This window comes from Hemicordylus capensis, chromosome 3, assembly GCF_027244095.1.
Source record: "Hemicordylus capensis ecotype Gifberg chromosome 3, rHemCap1.1.pri, whole genome shotgun sequence".
NCBI lineage: Eukaryota > Metazoa > Chordata > Lepidosauria > Squamata > Cordylidae > Hemicordylus > Hemicordylus capensis.
In genome coordinates this window covers 41,900,572-41,915,141 of record NC_069659.1, presented here as the reverse complement: position 1 = coordinate 41,915,141, position 14,570 = coordinate 41,900,572, and the positions used below count along the sequence as shown (strand labels likewise).

Here is a 14,570-nt window from a genome sequence, read left to right as displayed (position 1 = left end):
TTTGGATATTTTGCTTTCTTTCTGCTGGCTCTTGGAAAGACAGCTAGTCCCGTGATGCTAGCTCCCCTCTGCTTTGAGCTGCTAAATCATATTATGAGAAGTGGAAGAATAAATCTTTAACACCTCCATCAAAGTGCAGTTATTTCTGCCTTGAAAAGGAGCTGACCGTTTACCACTGCAGTGTAGGCTTCAGACGTAAGAGGAAGGCCAAATTAAAGATAAAATATTAATGCATGTAGCATTTAGTCTCGAATATAAACATTTAGGGCATGTCACTCAGTTCCTTTTTTGTACAGTTCTGATGTTACTTATATAAGAAAATGGTGAGGACAGATGAGATAAAGATGGTTGAATGTATTAGGTCTGGCCAAATACACTAAAAATGCACTCCACAAGTAAACAGAAATCTGCACATGGCAAAATTAGCAGCTCATATTCACAAAGATTGCTGGTAAATAGCCCCTTTCTCTGTGAAAAAATGATTCGAAGGTTACCAACTGGGAAACTTCCATCCTCAGCTCTTTCCAAATACCAAAGTTGTGGGGTTTTTTTAAATGTCATGAGGCAGCAACTGTAATCATATCAGAGAAAATGCTTGGAAACGAGCGCAGTTGACAAGAATAAATGCATCAGTCGACCCTGAAAGTTAATGTGCAAACAAAATAAGTGATTGGAGCAGAAGTGGGCAGACTAAAGGCTCCTGGCAGCTACTTTCTTCTTGTTCTTCTTGTTCTTCTTGTTCTTCTTCTTCTTTTTCTTCTTCTTCTTGAGCTAAAAGGTAAAGTGTGCCATCAAGTCGGTTTCGACTCTTGGTACCCATAGAGCCCTCTGGTGTTCTTTGGTAGAATACAAGAGGAGTTTATCATTTATTTCTTTATTACTTTATTACTTTATTTATTTAAAATATTTCTATACCGTCCAAAACTTGCATCTCTGGGCAGTTTATAATTAAATCATTTAGAAGATTTAAAACATTTAAAACTCAGTATTAACAATTTTAAAACTATAAATCTAATTAAAAGCCTGGGTGAATAAATGTGTCTTCAGTGCCTTTTAAAAAGTTGCCAGAGATGGGGAGGCTCTTATTTCAACAGGGAGCGCATTCCAAAGTCCAGGAGCTACAACGGAGAAGGCCTGTCCCCGAGTAGCTGCCAGATGAGTTGGCGCCAGCCACAGGGAAACCTCTCCAGATGTTCTTAGCAGGTGGTGGGGCTCATGGCAAGGAAGACATTCTCTTAAATGCCCAGGGCCTAAGCTGTTTATGGCTTTATAGGTAATGACCAGCACCTTGTATTTTGCCCAGAAACGTATTGGTAGCCAGTGCAATTCCTTCAAGACAGGAGTAATATAGTCTCTCCTGGATGACCCAGAGACCAATGTGGCTGCCACGTTCTGAACCAACTGCAGTTTCCAGACTATGTACAAAGGGAGCCTCACACAAAGTGCATTGGAGTAATCCAGCCTAGAGGTTACCAGAAAATGTACCACTGTTTTGAGGTCATTCATCTCAAGATACAGATGCAGCTGGCGTATCAACTAAAGCTGATAAAAAGCACCTCCAGCCATCGCCTCACCCTGGGACACCAGGGAGAGGTTTGGATCCAGAAGCACCCCCAGACTGCACACCTGTTCCTTCTGGGGGAGTGTGACCCCATCCAGAACCAGCCGATCAAAATCATCTCCCGAGTTTCGACCCCGCACAAATAAGTACCTCTGTCTTATCTGGATTCAGCCTCTGTTTGTTTTCCCTCATCCAGCCCATTACTGCCTCCAGGCAGGCATTTAGGGAGGTTATGCCTTTTCCTGATGATGTTGACATGGAGAAAAAGATTTGGGTGTTATCAGCATATTGATTAATCACCTGGTGTTCCAGTCTGCCATGCTTTGTGTAATAGTTAACAAAGTTGTGGCCCTTTTCTTCTATACTAAGTCTACGTGTTTTCTTGAGCTGGGGTCTGGGGACAATGTTTAATTTTTGTTTTAAAATGTTTTTAAATTGTTAGTTGTTTTATTGTTTTTAATTTGTTTTAGCTTTTCATTGTTTTAGGAGTTGTTTTAATTGTAAACCGCCCTGAGCCATTTTGGAAGGGCGGTATATAAATTAAATAAATAAATAATAAATAAATAAATAATAAATATTGATAACATCCTGTACCAAATCCCTTGATGATCTCTCTCAGTGGTTTCATGTAGATGTTAAACAACATCTGAGACAATATGGAGCCCTGAGGGAAATCATACAAAAGTTCAGATTTTGAAGAACAACAGTCTCCAAGAAACACCATCTGGAATTTGCTCGAGAGGTAGAAGCGGAACTACTGCAAAGCAGTGCCTCCCACCCCCAATTCCCTCAGACGTTCCAGAAGGATACCATGGTCAATAGTATTGAAAGCCGCCGAGAATGTTGTTAACCTGTCAGGCTAATCCAGAGGTATATATCAGCAGATGGAGCATGAAGTAGGCAAAGGGTCAAAAGGAGAATGTCAGATCCAAGCTGTAAGCAATTTCCAAACCAAAGCCAGTCCGAGTCATTACAATATCCAGTCAGTCAAACCAAGTCCAAGTCGAGTCCAAACGGTCCAGAGTCAAAGCACAGTCAAAACAAGCAGGAACACAGCTGCTTAGCTCACCAAAGCATGACGTTGCTACCAGCAATGCAGCTGAGGTGAAGCCATCGTAAATAGGCTGAAGACATGTGCTTTCAATCATGGGTCCCTGACTCAGCAGCACTTCTTGTTAGTCGAGCCATTCCGCGTGTGCGTCTCCTTATCTCCTCCTGTCTCTTCGACTGACACCTCTCTACAGCTGAGATTGGCAGCACCTCCTCCACAGGAGCTGTCATACTAGGCTCTGTTTCTTTTTCAGCATCTCGTGAGTTGGTCCCACTTGCCTCTGCAACTTCTTGCCTTTGAGGTTGCTGCACTCCCTTCTTCTCTGTCACACTGCCTGTCTCCTCCTCATCCCCAAAGTCCGATACCATGCCCATGTCAGAGAGATCCAAAAGGACCAAAGAGTCACATTCTGTCAATTCCCAATTGGAGATCATCCATCAGGCCAACTAAGGCAGTCTCCACCCCATAGCCCACTAGAAAGCCAGTTTGAAATGGGTCTAGATAATCAATTTCTTCCAAGACCACCTGGAGCTGGGAGGCCACCACCTTCTCAATCACCTTACCCAACCATGGAAGGTTGGAGACAGGCCTGTAATTATTTAACTCTGCGGGATCCAAGGCAGGCTTCTTCAGAAGCGGTCTAATGATTGCCTCATTAAGACAAGGAGGCACCCTGCCCTCCCTCAGAGAAGCATTTATAATCTCTACCAGGCCCTCTACAACAGCCTCTCTGCCAGATAATATAAGCCATGTCGGACAGGAATCAAGAGGGCAGGTGGTAGGTGACACCATTCCAAGCAACCTGTCCATGTTCTCAGGAGTCACAAACTGAAACTGATCCAGGATCATCACATAAGAGGAGCTGCTGGACACCTCGGCATTCAACTCTAACATTTGTGGAGTTTGAATCCAAGTCGGCCCAAATACAAGAGATTTTTTTCACAAAGAACTCATTAAAAACATCACAGTGAGTAATTGTTGGTTCTAAGTACTGATTCAAGGGAGAAGGGGTGCACATTAGCCCCTTCATGACCCTGAATAACTCCTCTGGATGTGAACTTGTGAAAGTGATACGGGAGGAGAAGAATAACTTCTTTGCCGCATGTATCGTCTGAGCATAGATCTTCAAATCTTCAAACCATTGCCTCCTCCCGTGCAGTATGAGTTTATGCTGCTGCCCAACATGGGTGTTTCCCATAGTCTGGGAAACATACCAGTGGTGATTCAAACTGGCAACCTTCTTGGTGTTATTTGTTTGTTTGTTTATTTATTTAACATATTTTTATACTGCCCGAAACTTACATCTCTGGGCGGTTTACAGTAAAATGTTTAAAACATTACAACAATTTAAAATTTTAAAAACAATATTTTAAAACAGCATTAAAACCATTAAAACAATATTAATTAAAAGCCTGGGTGAACAGATGAGTCTTTAAAGACTTTTTAAAAGCTGTCAGAGATGGGTAGGCTCTTATTTCACTAGGGAGCACATTCCAAAGCCTCAGGGCAGCAGCGGAGAAGGCCCATCCCTGAGTAGCTGCCAGATGAGCCAGTGGCAACTGCAGACAGACCTCTCCTGATGATCTCAATGGCGGGGGGGTTCATGACGAAGAAGACGTTCTCTTAAATACCCAGGGCCCAAGCTGTTTAGGGCCTTATAGGTTATAACCAACTCCTTGTATTTTGCCCGGAAACATATCAGCAGCCAGTGTAACTCCTTCAGTATGGGAGTAATATGGTCTCTTCGAGATGACCCAGAGACCAACATGGCTGCCGCATTCTGGACCAACTGTAGTTTCTGGATCACATACAATGGCAGCCCCACATAGAGCGTATTGCAGCAATCAAGTCTGGAGGTTACCAGCAGATGTACCACTGTTTTGAGGTCGTTCATCTCAAAAAACGGATGCAGCTGGCGTATCAGCTGAAGTTGTTGGAAGGCATTTCTGGCCACTGCTTCAACCTGGGACACCAGGGAGAGGCTTGGATCCAGAAGCACCCCTAGACTGCATACCTGTTCCTTCCGGGGAGGAAGGAACATCCAGAACAGGCAGATCAAAATTGTCTCTCCAGTTTTGACTCCACACAATGAGTACCTCCATCTTATCTGGATCCAGTCTCAGTTTGTTATCCCTCATCCAGCCCATCACTGACTCCAGGCAGGCATTTAGGGAGATTATGCCTTCTCCTGATGATGCTAACATGGAGAAATAGATTTGGGTGTCATCAGCATACTGCACCAAATCTCCTGATGATCTCTCCCAGCGGTTTCATGCAGATGTTAAAAAGCATTGGAGTCAGTATGGAGCCATGTATCACTCCACACTTCAGTTCTCGCTTAGAGGAACAACAGTCTCCAAGCAACACCATCTGGAATCTGCTAGAGAGATAGGAGTGGATATGAATATGTATCGACTAATGGATTCTCTAATATGTATGTAAACAGTTAACTACACAAGAGTAATAAACTAAACAGTTTCAATAACTAACTAAAGATAAGAGTGAACTAAGCCATCAGCTCTTATGGAAAGCAGATAAGGACAGCGGTGAGGGTCATGTTAATAGTGACAAACAAGGCCAAAGAGAAATCAGTTTCAGAGGAAAGATCAGGGAAGAAGTAGAGTAAGGCTGCGGAAGCATTAGATTTCATTTTTAAATTTTAAAAGCCTCTGGTCTGACTGACTGGAACACAACACATACACACATGCATGGAAGGTATGGAAGGAGAAACATGTAAAAGACTCACGAGGTCTGTGGAAGGGAGGGATGCCCTCTATACACACCTGGTCTAGGCAAGATGCATTGCAAAAGAGATCTGGCAGACTGGATTCCTGGAATTGCACAAGGCAGATCTATCTTGGATTTTGGGGATTGGAATAGTTATTCTAAACATGTTGAAAAGGGGGACCATCTTTGGTTTCTTGTGCTAATGGTGGTCCGTTGATACTTTCAGTCGAAAGCTGATGGTAATACTTGAAAGGACAAAGGAGTTTCAAAAGGTGCTAGACAGGAACCATATCAGAGATGAGGATTCCATGGACAAACCAGAAATCTCCTGAGGGGGATTTCGGAGATCTGGTGACCCCATGGCTTTCATCTGGATCCAAAGGAATCGGACCATTTGGCATATGTGTTGTATGCACTGAGTGTGGTAAACTTGCTCTGGATGCTTTGGGACAATGTAGATGGAATCTCGGGATGTCTCAGGATTGCTGGGAAATAGCCATAATATTAGCACAAGCGAAAGTGTCCTACCCAGGTTTGGGATCTGTGTAGCACAAGCGAAAGTGTCCTACCCAGGTTTGGGATCTGTGTGCTCCTAATTTTTGATTGTGTGGAAGCAAGGTAGGAGGAAATCCTGGGTAGCTTCTCCTCCTACCTTGCTTCCACACAATCACTTCAACCCAAGTTTTCCTCTTACCTTGCTTCCATGCAGCCAAAAATTAAGAGCACACGTAGGTCCCAAACCCATGTAAAACACAGTTTTCAATTGTTTGAATGACCTCTAGTCCTAATATTATCAAGAAAATACTAATTTTTTCCTGGACTATTTTCTCTCAGACACATGTCCTTCTTGCCCAGCACCTCTGTAAGAGTGCAAAAAAGAAAGGGGGGGGGGTATACTGTCAGGTGCACAATCGAGACCCCATAATAGCCCAAGGATACTGCAAATGCTCTGCATACATAAGATCCCAAGATCAAACCCTGGCATCTCCAGGGGTGAGAATCTCAATTAGAAAAACTAAGAGAGTTGCTACCGGTCAAAGCAGATCATTCTAGGCTAGAGGGACCAATAATCTGGATCAGTGAGAGCTTCTTTTCTTATACTTTAAAAAAAAAACCTGACTTAGTATGAGGTTGTTTATTTAGTCATTTCCAGCAGCTCCCCACATATATTTTACAAACGTAAGTAGAGAAAAGTAATAGAGGAAGTGATCCTCACACTCATCTGTTAGGAAATAAAATAAGCACCAGTCAGTAACTCATAGCCCTGAGGGTATATGTTTCTTTTAGGACAGCTTGCTAGCAAATGTGCAGTGTGTTTTGGCCATACACTCACATTAGTGTCGGGAAGTGCTGTATTACATTGGCTAGGTTCTTCAGGCTTGAAGGTCACGGATCTCTTGTCATTACTTTTCAGTATTATTGATTTGACTACATGGTTGACTTTCATGTGCACCTCATTAAGATGAGTAATTGCTTTCCGAGTTTCAAACTGAGTTGCAGGCCTTTTCATGGCATAATTGCATGATTTACCCGAGCTGTGCAGTTCGTGGTAAGAGAGATGGTTTGCAGAAGATCCAGCTGTGAGTTTTCATTTCTTCAGGAACAGGAGGCGGGACTAGAAACCAACCAAAAGCTAGGCAGACATTGATCGGACCAGAAATGATGTAGAGCACAGCCCAGCCGACAGCATTGTGGAAATATTGGCTGTCAGAGATAACCAAGAGGAAATGCTCAGTGGCAGAGTGAAACCATCTGTCAGATTCTGAAAAGTTATTTGCAATAAGCAGAAAATGAATTAAAGGAGAGGTTTTGTTTTGAAGGAGCCTTGGAGCCTTGGGATATTTGTGCACAAAGTAAGTTTACATCTTCTAGTAATTATGTGTTTATCAGTACAATAAGTAATGCTGTTTGAAGCACTCTTCAGTTTTGAGAGAAAGGAAATCTGTGCTTATCTTCTTTGTACATTCTTATTTTAAGGGTTTTAAGGACATGTTAGGCTTGCAGCTAAGCTTATCTTGAAGTTGTTTATGCCAATGATTTGCAAACAAGCTTTCAGGTACCTCATACTCCATGTTGTAGGGTGGGTTAGATTTATTATATTTGTGGGTTACCTTCTCACATGGAAAATAATTTTTAAAGAATAGATCATGCTGGCATTACTGATCAGAAACATGCATGGCTGTCCTTAGCCTGAGGGAGGCAGAGTGGGTCATATGCCATTCATGATGTGAGTCTGATTTAGAGACTGAGGTTCGAGTGGGAGCTAGGATGGGAGGCAGCGGGGTGAGAGGAAGTGATGGGCTGGAACTGAAGGGCAGGAAGGCTGGAAAGCAAAGCAAAAGCAGTAGATCAAAGCAAAGACCTGGGAGCTGGCTCTAGAGCCCTCAGCCACCAACAGTGCTTAGCTGATACTGGGGTGCTAACAAAGAGAACAGAGAGCCCCATCCCTTCCTGGACTTAGTTGGGTCCCTGCACTGTGGTTTTTTGCCTCCTGCACCTGAGTAGGCCCATGGGAAAGAATGTCTCAGGCAGCCAGGTGGTCACTCCTACACTACTTCTAGATATTGGCCCTGATCCGATACTGCACTGCTTTGGGGGTTCCAGGGCACTTTCCAGATTAGCCGCTTAAAAGTGGCTAAATGCCTCAGTCCGGCAAATTGCATTCAAAACATAAAACCTGCAGGGGGAGCAGTCTCGCAAAAACTTGCAACCCAGAAAAAACAACACCTTTTTTATGACGTCCTAGCTCTATATCGCAGCGATTAAATCCAAAACGAGACTTTGGAATTGCAAATGGCACCCTGCGTAGGGACTGTGGTGTCACAATACAGGAAGTGTGGAAGCACACTTCCGAGATCTGCCGTGACCACGTTGCAGGGTCTAATCTGGAAAGCGCCCGGGGCAATGAAGGAAAGTCTGGAGTGGGGGCAGAGATGAGAATGTGAGATCCTCTGAGGTCTCAAGCTCCTCAAGAGGAATATCGACAGAAGAGGCAAGCTCCAGTTGCAAGTTGGTGCTAGAGCAGGGCTGAGGCAAACCTGGCCCTCCAGCTGCTGTTGAATTACAAATCCCATCATACCCAGCCACAGTAAATTGTAGCTGGGAATGATGGGAGTTGTAGTTCAAGAGCAACTGGAGGGCCAGGTTTGTCCAGTCCTGTGCTGGAGGCTCCTGTCTTATGTATTTTACAGAGCTCCCTGCTGATTGATGCCATATACTTAGGGGGATGGTGCTTTGCAGAGGCCAGAACTTCCTCCTCCCTGCAAGAGGTTTTGTCAGAGTCTGTGCATGGCTGGGTCTTGTTACTGGTGTGTATGCTGGGTGCAGGGTATTTGTATTGGCGTTGTTGAGAAAACAGTATTATAAACTGCATGGTGAGAGCATAAAGAACTGCAAATGATTCTCTCCCCACCCCCTTTTTATCCTGGAAAAAATAGGGGTAAATTACATATATTAAAAAATGCCCTAATATTCTTCCAGAGATTATTCTTTTTATACATATGTTGCTACAACAATCCATAAATACAGTCATACACATCATAAAACTACAAAAGACCATCAGTCCAAATATATATCTATATCTATATATCTCCAATAAATATCTCTAGTATATGAATTTAAAAATCAAACTAGACTCCTATCCATAGACATTCAATTTCCTGAGGTGACATGATTACTGAGAAGACTGTCTCCAGTATATCTGGAAATAATAAATGTGTTCCTTTCTTTGGTCCTAGAGTATTGTTGAAATGTGATTCATCAATCTCCTGTAGCCCTGTTGTTTTAAATTATTTCATTTCATTATTTATTTACTTATTACATTTATATCCCGCTCTTCCTTCAAGGAGCTCAGAGCAGTGTGCATGGGTTTTTTTTTTAATCCTCACAACAACCCTGTGAGGTAGGTTAGGCTGAGAGATGCATTACTGGCCCAGAGTCACCCAGTGAGTTTCATTGTTGAATGGGGATTCGAACCCAGGTCGTCCCGGTCCTAGTCCAACACTTTAATTTATATTATATCAGACTTGCATATTAGTGTCCGTACACATTGTGTGAATTGTGTTATTATGTGAATGACTGTACACATGTTCATTTTAAAAGTGAAACTGGATACATGCAGGGTGCAGATAGGAAATGGATTGCTGTACGTGCAGTGAACATAATGTGTGAATAACTGTACATGCATATGCTATACACAGCCTGTACATGCGTTGAACTTAATTGTGAACAAGGCTAGACTGGCAAGTTGAATCTAGGAAGTGTAAACTGTGTTGCAGTTTGTTCAGTCATTCTTGCTGGGTGCCATCTACATAATTCTGAATGGTTTGGGATGGAGGTGATAATAGCAAGCAGGAGGTGATTGTTGCAAGACCCTGGAATCTGGGTTTGGCATCGGACAGTTTTACTACAGCTTATGCAACAATGCCCCTTTTGTCACAATAGTTTTAAAATGTGTTGTATGTTCTCAGCCAGAAGTGAAAGCTTTAGCTTTAACCTCTTTTTTTTAAAAAGAATTAGAAAAAAACCCCACACACTCAACATTATGGCCCAATATGGATGACAAAACATTGTAGCATGTGTGGGAAAATGGCTACAGTCCAATGTCTGGAATCGTTTATCTTCTGGTAGAGTTTGGAAGATGACTGTTTTATGCATTTTACAGAACTCCCTGCTGATTGATGTCATTTACTTAGCGGGGTGGTGCTCTGTTATTGATGATGAAGAGTAAGTTGGGGAGGGGAAAGTAGCATACTGTATTGTTTCTGTTTAACTATCAAGCAATAGTATCAACATCAGTTGCAGCTAGATCCTGCCCAGAATCCCTGATGCCTTGTTCTTTTTAGGTTTCTGGCACATTTATGTGTTATCTGACAATCACATCGCTCTACTGGGTGACCTCTTAACCAAAAATATATAATTGTCCTGTGCTGTTCAGCTTGGGAAGCTGGTGTGCTGAAGGTCCCAGATTTCTCCTTGCCATCTTTTCCACTTAAAGAGTTTCCCTAGGGCTAGGAGTGATTTTATTGCCTAGACGAGTGGAAAAAGGAATGAAGGAAAGTGTTGTATTAATGCAATGTGTGTAATGGGCACTGGGTCACAGGGCAGAGGACTTGGGGGCAGGTCCTTTGCTTTCCAAGATACTTATATTCCATATGCCAGGATTTAGACAAGAGGTTGTATCATATTGTGGCTCAGGCTGCCACCTATATACTTTACATCTTGCAACAGATTGGCTATGCTGTTTATTATTTATTATTACTATTATTAATAATAATAAAAGTGCCATTCATATATACAAAGAATGAGAGGACGAGTCCCTGCCTCAGTGTCAGGGGTGGAACAGTAATAGGGTGGACAGGTTCAAATAATCCATTGTGCCCTGAATCCAGGAGCTGCCGAGTTTGCCACTCCCCGTGGCAGGGGCTTCTGCTGTCACCACCAGTCATCTCCTTCGGCCACTTGCCCAGCTCCACCCATCATCCTTCCCACTGGACTCCCATCAGGAGTGTGTCTGCACCCTCCGTCAACTGGCCAGGAGCTTGGCTGATGGAAGCAGGATTGGCAGTGGAGACAGAGCAGCGGCAGGTGCCCAGTGGTAGCGGTGGGAGCCCCGGCCTGGGGGAGGAATGTGGGGGGGGGTGCGTGCATGCTGCCAAAGGAGGGTACCACTGAGAGTGGGGAGGCCACTCGTGTGCACTATGTGAACACGGGCCCACTCTCCCCTTGCTACGCCCCTGTCCTATGGACTTACAATCTATATATTGAACAAGGAAAGGAACAGAGAGGCAGGAGTAAATATGAAGAATGTGTTCAGTTGTACATCCTTCTCTGTTGGCTCTAATGAAAACATTACCTACTTTGAGTTGTCAATTTTTCTGCTAATGACCAGCACAACCTATTAATTTGTAAGCTGGAGAATACTACAACTGACTGCCCAGGAAATGGACTTTTGACTTGAGGGTCATCTTTTACCTCCAAACAATGGGACTCAACTTTTGAGAGATGAAGTGTCCTCCAGCATTGGGTAAAACACCCAATTTGGCTTCCATTTCAACCCAGCGCAACAGCTAAATTTATCTCCTGCCTTGACAATATGTAATCTGTCTTGTTTCCCTGGTTTTTCCACATCTCTGCCTTGGAATGAACCTGTGAGTTTCAAATAAAATGCTGAAGATTCGACTGAGTACACTTCCAGAATTTGTATTTCCAAAATATGGGGGAAATTTGTTTCCTTTATCCAAGCAGTCCTAAGTATGTGCGGACTTTCGTTTTTCATCTCACACATTTTCAGAGACTGATCCAAGACTGCATAAAATCCCTCTAAATGTCATCTTTAGATTTTACAAACTGAAGACTCTGGGGGCAAATCCAACATGCCCTGTTCCTCAACCCCTATCCTTTTGCTTCTGCCATTGTGTCTGGGGATTAGGGGAGTTGTAGTCCAACAACATCTGGGGACCCAAGGTTGGGAATCACTGTAGTAAGTAATGGGGAACATGAGGTGCTTAAAATGGCTCTAGTTTGTATTTATCTTTTTTTTAAAAAATCATTATTATTTGCAGAGGCCTGGCCTTTGATTCTTATCATCCTAAATGCTTTGCCTTAAGGGATACAAGGTTAATGCCATTTTCTCTGTGTTGCTGTCAGCCTGCTTTCGAAAGAGCATGTATTGCCTTGAAATCATTTGTTCCCTTTTCATAGGCCTCTTGCTTTACCATCCCTGTCATATGCTGGTATTTGCTGTATACCAGCTTTTGACATCATTGGAATCAAATTGCAGCATTTTTAAGTGATGAGGGAATCAGCACTGTGTGGTAAGTGCTCGTGTGTTTTTTCTAATGACACTAGCTGCTTCTGTTTTCAAAGCCAAAAAACAAAACAAAAAAAGACAAATTGTTGGACTTTTTCTGTTTTAACAAGAAGTCACTTCAGTAGAAAGGTAGGTACAGGGACTTCGCACAGATGAGATCGAAATGTAGGGGAAAGTAGAATAATGGAGCATTCCCTCCCTTTATTATTGATCAGTTTTCTAATACTTAAAACTGCCTTGCCGTCCTGATCACATTAGTGTTGCTAATTCTGGCTGAAGCTATTTGTGAACCCACCCCCCGCGGCCCCCAATATTTTTCTCAATATCATTCCATTAAAATAACTAGGATTGCTTTCAGTAGTGTCCTGGAAAATGAAACAGTAGTGTCCTGGAGTTTTTGGAGACACCAGACCAATCTTGTAAAGTTGGCAACTCGAGATAACTCTCTCTCTCTCTCTCTCTCTCTCTCTCTCTCTCTCTCTCTCTCTCTCTCACACACACACACACACACACACACACACACACACACACACACGTATGTATTTAAAATTCCCCCTGATGGGGAAATTGAGGATGAGTGACTTGCTTAAAGCTGCCGCATGAGTCTGTGGCTGAGTAGTGATTTTGAACTCAGATATTCAGATTATTGTGCTTAAGCCATACAGAAACTTGGAAATGGCAAATATAAGGGTGGGAGGGGGAAATCCTTTGGTTCTCAGTGCATGTTCTCATTGAGGTTTTTAAAAACCTGTTTGCTCCTTCAAGGAAATACCCTTGACTACGATATTTTGTTCACTTTTCACAGATTAGCTGCTCTTGAATAAACTAAGCGGCTTCAAAGATTGTCATAATCCTAACTAGCCTACATCCAACTACAACCAGCCCACAATTATCATTTTTTAAAATCTTGGATTACCAAGTGCAGAAAGAGCAGCTTCATGTTCTGGTTCTTGAGGTTGCTCTTTCAAAAGAGGGGAGATGCACCTGAGTTTCCATTCCCAGGTGACACAAGTCAGTCACTTCACTCAGGCACTCCAATACAAAGAAATTAGTTTGCATATACTTTAAGATTATGAAAAGATCTCCTGATCTTTTGATCCTTCCTGTATTTCTGGTTCTCACATGTTTTTGCTTCATTTGTACTTCCTTCAGTTTTGTAGTTGGCTAGGGTTATTGTTCAGTCCAGTCCAGTATTGCACTGCAGAGTCCTCAGGTTCTGGTGATCAACAGAGGCAATCACATAAGGCAGCAGGACACAGTTCAGGCAGCAAGGCAAGGTTCAGACAGCACCATGGACAGAGCTAGGGGTCACGTTGACCCAACAGCAGGCAGAGACAGATTGAGCTCTGAAATACCCCTGAGTCCTGTCTGCCCTTGCTAGGCTTCGCCTCCCTGCTGAGAGAGTAACCTACTTAAAGGGATAGCCTTCTAGCTTAAAGCTTGGCACTCCCCTTCCTATCTGGTTGATCCTGCCTCGTCCACTGCTGGCTCCTTTGGCACTGTCACAAGGGGCAGCTCTGGAGCTCCATTTACTCCAGTCTGGGGTCGGGACCTGAGGCCTGGTTCTGGCGCTGCTGCCTCAGAGCTAACCTTTAGGACTCCCACAGGTTCTGAGCCATCGCTGGGGGCAGGGACTGGGTCTGGTGTGCCCCGCATTGCTTCAGGGCCATATTCTGGGGTTTTCATATGCTCTGGGTTACCATCAGGGCCAGCAGCTGAGTCCACTGCTGGCTGAACCTTTTCTTGGCCAGACTCTGATTCACAAGTGAGAGTGAAGCCACAGACAGGAGTTGAGGGCGTGCCCTCTCACCTGCCATTACTCCCCTGCAACTGGTACTCAGAGGCATCCTGCCTTTGAGGCTGGAGGTGTCCCACAGCCCTCCGACTAGTAGCCATTGATAGACCTCTCCTCCATGAAGTCATCCAAACCCCTCTTAAAGCCATCCAGGTTGTTGGCTGTCACCACATCCTGTGGCAGAGAGTTCCACAAGTGGATCACACGTTGTGTGAAAAAGTACTTCCATTTGTTGGTCCTAGACTTCCTGGCAATCAATTTCATGGAGTGACCCCTGGTTCTAGTGTTGTGTGAGAGGGAAAAGAATCTCTCTCTCTCCACTTTCTCCACACCATGCATGATTTTATAGACCTCCATCATGTCTCCCTGCAGTCGTCTTTTTTCTAAACTAAAAAGCCCCAGGTGTTGTAGTCTTGCCTCATAAGAAAGGTGCTCTAGGCCCCTGATCATCTTGGTTCCCCTCTTCTGTACCTTTTCCAGTTCAACAATGTCCTTTTTAAGATGTGGTGACCAGAATTGTACGCAGTACTCCAAGTGTGGTTGCACCATAGTTTTGTATAAGGGCATTATAATGTTAGCCATTTTATTTTCAATCCCCTTTCAATCACCTGCACTGATTTGGAGA

At 43.5% G+C, this 14,570-nt stretch overlaps 1 protein-coding gene across 8 annotated transcripts in view; it reads left to right on the top strand.

Annotated features, from left to right (window-relative positions):
* STARD13 (StAR related lipid transfer domain containing 13) overlaps window positions 1-14,570 on the top strand; it is a 387,713-nt gene that overhangs the window by 280,289 nt on the left and 92,854 nt on the right. For 2 of the 8 annotated variants that reach the window (XM_053307376.1, XM_053307375.1), the window contains exon 1: window positions 6,906-7,192. The exons of the other annotated variants lie outside the window; for them this stretch is intronic. The gene's annotated coding sequence lies outside the window, so the exon portion shown is untranslated. Of the gene's footprint in view, window positions 1-6,905; window positions 7,193-14,570 lie in introns of those variants that run through there. 8 annotated transcript variants of the gene reach the window in all.